The sequence below is a fragment of the Psammomys obesus genome, unplaced genomic scaffold, assembly GCF_907164565.1.
Source record: "Psammomys obesus unplaced genomic scaffold, mPsaObe1.curated_primary_1811, whole genome shotgun sequence".
Classification (NCBI taxonomy): domain Eukaryota; kingdom Metazoa; phylum Chordata; class Mammalia; order Rodentia; family Muridae; genus Psammomys; species Psammomys obesus.
In genome coordinates, this window is record NW_026596152.1 from 3,349,317 (window position 1) to 3,356,263 (window position 6,947).

Below are 6,947 nucleotides of genomic sequence, written 5' to 3' on the forward strand. Positions count from 1 at the left end.
CTGTGGTTTGAATGAGAAATGTTCCCCATAGGCTCATGTATTTGAGGATTTGGTCCCCAGCTAGTGGCATTTGTTTGAGAAATTTTGTGTGTGGAGACCTGCTAAGGAAGCAGATGGGCTTTGGGAGTTTGTAGTAGAGCCTCCCTTCCAATTCACTCTGATTCCTGATGTACTGACAAATGTGGTCAGCCATTTTCCTTCTCCTGCTTCCTGCTGTCACGTGGTCCTCACTATTCTGGACTCTTCACTCTCTGGAAGCATAAGTCAAAATACACCTCCTTTAAGTTGATTCTGGTCATGGTATTTTGTCACAACAACAGAAACTAACTACTATAGAACTTGATTTATTGGCAATGGGAAAAAAAATGGAAAATATAAAGATGTTAAGGCGGATCCCCAGATTTTGAGCATGAGCAACTATTGTCATCCACTGTGATAGGATACAGTATTAAATATAATAATGCTTTGAGGAAAACAGAGGTAGGGTATGGATTTATTTTTTCTATTTCAGGTTTGGAGTGACCTTTAGCAGAGATTGAGCCTGTAATTTGGGGAAAGAAAGAATTAGGTTTGGGATATAAATTCAGATATCATAGAGGATGGATGGTACTAGAAGCCAAGAGAACGGATGAAATCATATAGGAAGAAGATATAAAGTAAAAATGGAGGGGCCTTTGCAGTAGCAAATCTTTCCTGTATTTCTCTGACATAGTATGTGATACCCACTGAAAAACAATGAAATAATTTGATTGTGTATGGTGTTATAGTGCATTAGTATGTATGAGGCTAATGCCACAAATTGCTTTAAAATATAGAGACAGGATAAAGCTTTCTCAGAGCATACACTTGTAATTACTACCTAAAGGATATATTTTTGCCATGTGACTGTAGCAGCATTCAGAAAATACTCATACTGAGAAAACAAAGGCCAAATTTTATTTAGAGCAACCTGCAGGGGAAGGTGGATATTATCCAAAACACAGTCTATGTCTTTTTCCAATTTAATCTCACTATATTCACTCTTTTGAATGTCAGTAGAGTGAATGTGGACCCTAGAATCAGGACCTGTTTCAGACAGCTCAAATTCTTCATTTGCAAAATGGAAAAAAATACTACCACTTCACTGAGTTGTTGTAAGAAGTGAGCCTTGTATGAAGATAGAACTTGCAAAAGATGGCCTGTCGTTAGTAAGGCTGCAATCCACTGCATACTAATGAGCCTAACAGTCACACAATGTCAACCCGTTAACCCGTTAAATAATGTCATATTAATATAATAAAAATGAAAGAACCTAAAATGTGCCTTGAGTCCATTACACAGTGTTTCCAAAAGCATCTGGAGATTTGGCAAAGGAAGATAAAAAAACAAAAGAAGAGAGAAGAGATGGGCCGAGCCAGGAAGATCAGGGTCTTAGAAATCAGAGAACGAGAACATTCCAAACGGAAAAGATAGTCAGAGGCATTCTATCTGCGTGAGAAAAGTCAAGTTAACTAAGGACGCTGTGTGTTTGGTATGAAATCACTGAGGGTCCTAGAGACGTCATTGACAGGGAGCAGAGGGAACAAAACGTAATTAGCAGGAGTGGAAGAGTAGGAGGAGGTGAGGGAACAAAGACATCTATATCAAAAGGAAAGCTGAAAATAGCTGGAGGAAAGAAGAAATGGGGGAGAATATTAAAAACAAAAAAGAAAAGAAAATCAGTAGAATTGAAGAGATCTGGGAAGAAAAATGGAAGAGAAAGATACTTTTCTGACTAAACTTCCCAAGAAGGATGAGTTTAGTGTCAAGTAAAATCCTATATGAAGGAAGAATGTGGCAGGAGAAATGTGAGACAATTTCTACTTCCTGGCATTCATCTTTATCTGTCTGGACTTTAAAATGTTTTAATGATAACAGTTAGTGACATCCAAGGTTTACAGTCTGATGATCTTTTATATATAAAATGTATTATATCAATGCGTTGCTAGCGATCACCACAACCTATCAATATGTCTATCATGACACATGTTGCACATTCAGTCTTGAGAACAGAGTTATCTTGTAAAGGAGAGCTTTATGCCCTCTCACCAGCGTTTGCCCATTTCCCCCAGCTCTCAGCCCTTGGAGAGACTCCATGCTTCTGTGAGTCTGACTTTTTAGATTCTATAGAGAAGTGAGATCGTGCAATATGTGTCTAGCCTATTTAACTTAGCATAATGTTCTCAGTGTCCAACCATTGCAGTTGCGAATGGCAGGGCCTACTTTTTAATGACTTGGTAATATTGCATTGTATGCTCTAAGGCAGTGTTCCTGGAATTTTTTTTCCTTTTCCCCAATAAATTTTAATACAGGCCTAAATAACTAGGAACATAAGACAGGTATACAACTCGAGCATATACTGTGAATACATCTCATGCCATTGGTGCCACATCTTCATATGTTTCCATTGTGTGTCCATTAACAAGTCACGGAAGCTGTAGCTGTTTTAATCCTTTCATAGTTTAGTTTATTCTAGAATAGAAGTTACTCAACCACTACACTATGAGGTAGTCTTTTCAAGCCACGAGTGGCAGCTCACGCCTATAATCCCACAACTTGAGAGGCTGATTGCTATAAACAGGATTGCTATAAGCTTAGCTAGGCCTAGGCCAACCTAGGCTACAGTGTGAGACTCTATCTCGAACACAAACACAAACAATAATAGGGTGTTCTGAATTGACTATGTATTTACCCTAAGTGGCGAGTTTATAGTTTTACGTCTCCAGGTTGTGACTTAAAGTTCGTTAATTTTAATGTGAAGGACTCTCCATTGTTTCTTGTATGATAAGTCTTACACTGACTAGTTCTTTCAACTCTTGGCTACCTAGAAAAATCTTTAAAAAAAAGAAAAAAGAAAGAAAAGTTTTCCTTTCCATTCAGTTCTGAAGTTGGTGTTTCTGTGTACAGCATTCTTGCCTGGTTTCCTTTTAGAGCTCTGAGTACGTGGGTTTTCTGGTTTGTGGAGAAGTTCACTGTTAGCGTCCTACGGATTTCCTCCCACAAGTTCCCAAGAGAAAAGTCATTTTTCTCTTGCTGTTTTTGAAATTGTTGGCAATCTGATTATAATCTGTCTTAGCATCTCTTCTTTGGGTTATCCTTTTTTGGGATGCTTCCACTTTCATGATTGTAGATCTACATCCTTCTAAAGCTTTGGGAAATTTTATCCCCCACTTCTTTAAATTTATTTTGTCACCTTTGATCACTTTTATCTTTCTGGCACTCCCATGGCTCATGTATTTGTATACTTTCTGGTGTTTCAAAATCTTTTATGCTTTCTTCTTTCCTTTTCCCTTTTTTTCTGATATAATTGGAGACTTTTAAATGGTGTGTCTTGGAGTTCACGAGTTTTTCTCTTGTGTGACTGTGTTTGATGTTGGAACTGGGTCCTTCAGTTCTGTCTTTGCAATTTGCCGTTAAGTCTGCCAGAGAACACACATGAACTCTAATAAAGCTGAAATTAAAGTCTTTATCTCTGGTCCATGGCTGCACGCCCAAAGCATGCAGCCCCAACCCTCACAGTTCTTTGTATTTTGTGTACAAAAACCACATCCTAGACACACTTCAGTTAATAAAAATAGTTAAGAATCAAAACTACAAAAGCCAGAAGGCAAGGTTAGCACATTTAGGGACTTTCCTAGATTCTGGAACTATGGATAGGTCTTTGATGGATTAGGTCTTTGTTCCCTTTTTAAGAGGTATTGGGTCCTATGTGCTGGGTTTTAAGGTAAGATTAGTGCCTCTAACATGGTATCAGTTATGCTAAGATCTAGAGGCCTGCTACACTTGTATATTCAGCTCCTGGGTTTTTCTTTTGTTCTTTTTATTGTTCCTTTTTTATTAATCTTATTTTCTTTTTAAATTATTGTTCCAATTTTGTTCAGTTACCTATTTCTTGATTTTAAAATGTTCCATTTCATTAAACTTCTTTAAGATGAGTACTTGAATTCTTTTTCAGGGTGTTCATTGATCTCCATGTCTCTCTTTGCTTATTGGAGCTTTGCCTATTCTCTTTCTTAGTGCTGAACTTGCTCGATCATTGTCTGTGTAAACTGTACATTGGTGTCTATGTAAAAGGACAAATGGAAGTTTCAGTCTTTACACATGAGCAAGACCTTACCCAGCTGCTCACAGGATTGCCTTTGGATTTGTGGCTAAGCAGAGCTAGAGCTGGGTTCTGGGACTGCTTTTGGGTCTGTGAGGTGATCTGAAAGTTGGCATCTCTGTTAACAGGGTCTCAAGGAGAGGTGAGTGCTGTTTCTGGTTAGACTGACAAGACTCTGGGACCTTTGGTTAACAGGACTGATGCTTCAGAGTTCACAGATAGACTTGCTGGCTGATAGGTTTTGTGGGCTCCCTATAAAGGCTCTTCCGGGCCGCCGAGTAGTTAGTTCCCTGAGTATGCAATGCCAGCACCGACCTCAGCACGAAGGGCTGGAACTGAATCAGGGCTGCTTTGGGGTTCATAGGAAAAGATGGGATCTGAAAGGCTGCTTCTGCAGGCAAAGGAAGGCACATCTTTCTGTGGGTCACTGGTTAGCCTGTAACTCAGAGATGCTGGAGCTGAATGGCAGTGTTGTTTCAGCATCCACAGCCAGGACTTATATTAACGAGTCTGTCCTTCCTGTGTCCCTGGCTATAGCCCAGTTCAGAGGGGGCAGAGATGCGTCTGGCTCAGAGCTTATGGCAATGCTAGTGATTTTGCCACTGAATGTGCCTACCCTTTTGAAACAGCCCTCCTGGCTTTGGACTCTATCAGGGTTTCACTCCCTATCATTGCCCCTTAACTTCTCTAAAGCACATTAATCGCCGTGGGAAGACAAGACTGGAACACTTCTCTTTCACCCGTGGCCTGATCTATTTTTCCCCTTTTCCACAAACTATGAGATCATTTGTTGAGGCCAAAAAGAAAAACAGGGCTTTAAGAAGGCTGGGGAGTTTAGATATGGAGCAATTTTTAAAAGGGAGCAAACAAGGCCATGCCATGATGGAACACACCTTTAATCTCAGCACTCGGGAGGCAGAGGCAGGTGAATCTCGAGTTTGAGGCCAGCCTGGTCTTCAGAGTGAGTTCCAGGGCAGGCAGGACTATAGAGGCTGTCTCAAAATTGGGGGTTAGGGTCAAAGAGGTTTACTATATAACTGTAGCACTCCGGGGTGAGTGTGCATGGGTTTATAACGATTGAGGAAGGGGAAGGAGACTGCTGGGATCACCCCAGCATCTTTCTTTCTAGTTGGGTGTAGAGGGGAGGGGACAGAAGATGACAGAGGGTTTAGGGGAATGCCAACAAAGTGATCATAGAGCTGGATTATGGATTTTTGCTTACTTGGGAAGAGAAACAAAGATAGAGTAACATTTGATAGACAGGAGAGATGTGGGAAAATACAAACACAGAGAGGCCACTGGAGATGGATAACTGCTAGGCTTGGCCTGTCCAACCAGCAAACTATGAAGTCAGGAAGGCGAGGCCTCATTTTATGACTTCAGAGACTGAGAAGTTTTGATGGTATGTTCTAGAGTGAGACTGTGGAAGGGGAAGACTAGAAGAGAAGGAAACAGAGGCAGAAGTCAGTGTGTTGGGTGACTTACCCATCAGACACTGAAGTGCCCTGGGAACATGCTAAGACTTTAGCTGGTGCTAAAGTCTTTATTGAGCAAAAAGCCAGTGGATGGCAGCAATGAGGTTGCAGAACAGGTAAACAGCATGAGCCTCAAAGAAGGAAGAGCTAGAGGGTAAGCAGCACTGGAAAGTTTTGAGCACACTAGTCCTCAAAAACTAAGCGTAGCACTAGCAAAAAATAGAGGTATTATTTCTAGCCAAAGACAAAGAAGAAGATGACTGGGGGGAGGAGGAAAGGAGAGAAAGACATGGAGAGATGGGAGAGAGAGACAGGAGGTGGGAGAGATGGGGAGAGCGCACGTGCAGATTTCAACTTAAGCTTCTGGGATGGGTATTGACAACTGTATGGAGACATCTTGTGTTTTCCAGTACAGTCAGGATTAAGTGAAGATTCAGCTAGTATGTGCCAGCACAGCCAGGTCCTTTGCTTCCCTCCTGCCTCAATGCCAACATCTGTCTACTTATCTAGCTGGCTTTTCCCAATAAGTCAATAGCTAGACGGGATGGCAATGTGATTGTGGCATTATGTATTACCCTTTGGCAGAAAACTGGATAGGAAGGTCTGTTTAAACTTTCTAAACTATTTTTATGATTACCGCTTGGCTCCACATAAATACTGGTTCATTCTCAGATATGAGAATGATATGAATTCTCAGATATGAATTCTCAGAGAGAATCTTTTAGCAACCGGGGTCTGGAGGTGTTGCACGATCTAGCCTATTGGGTGATCAGGTTAAAAATGCTCCATTGTGTATTGTTCCTTTTTAGTAGGTTATATATTGTTCTCAAAAGACGTTTGTTATATTTCAAATAAATGCGTTTACTATTTCATTTACTCACTATCTTCGAAAATTGACCGAAATAGAATGCCCGCGCTTATCTCGGCTTGGGCAGTATTGTGGTAGTTACGGTAACGAGAACAGCAACCATTACAGCACCATAGGAAGCATTCCTTTTCTCTGAAATATTTAGGCAATCAACATTTCCAGCCAAAATTTCAATTATCTACTGTGAGTTTTACTTGTTGCAATACCTCAAATTTCAGAGGTACTTTGGGGCTCAAAGGCCAGGATTTCTAAGTCAGTATTCTGTGCCTTTGATATGATGAGCTATTAGTGGTGGATAAAGTGTTACATGTTAACTAGACTTTCCACAGCTGTGCAGTATTGTCTATATATTTTGTGGGATTGACGTTCTGGAAAGCAGAGTGTCAAGTATGCATTTAATGTGTACTTTTAAACGCACTTAGGGCAATTAAAATATTTGTAGTCAAAGGTATCACATCTCAATTCTTCGTAGAATTATTTTCAA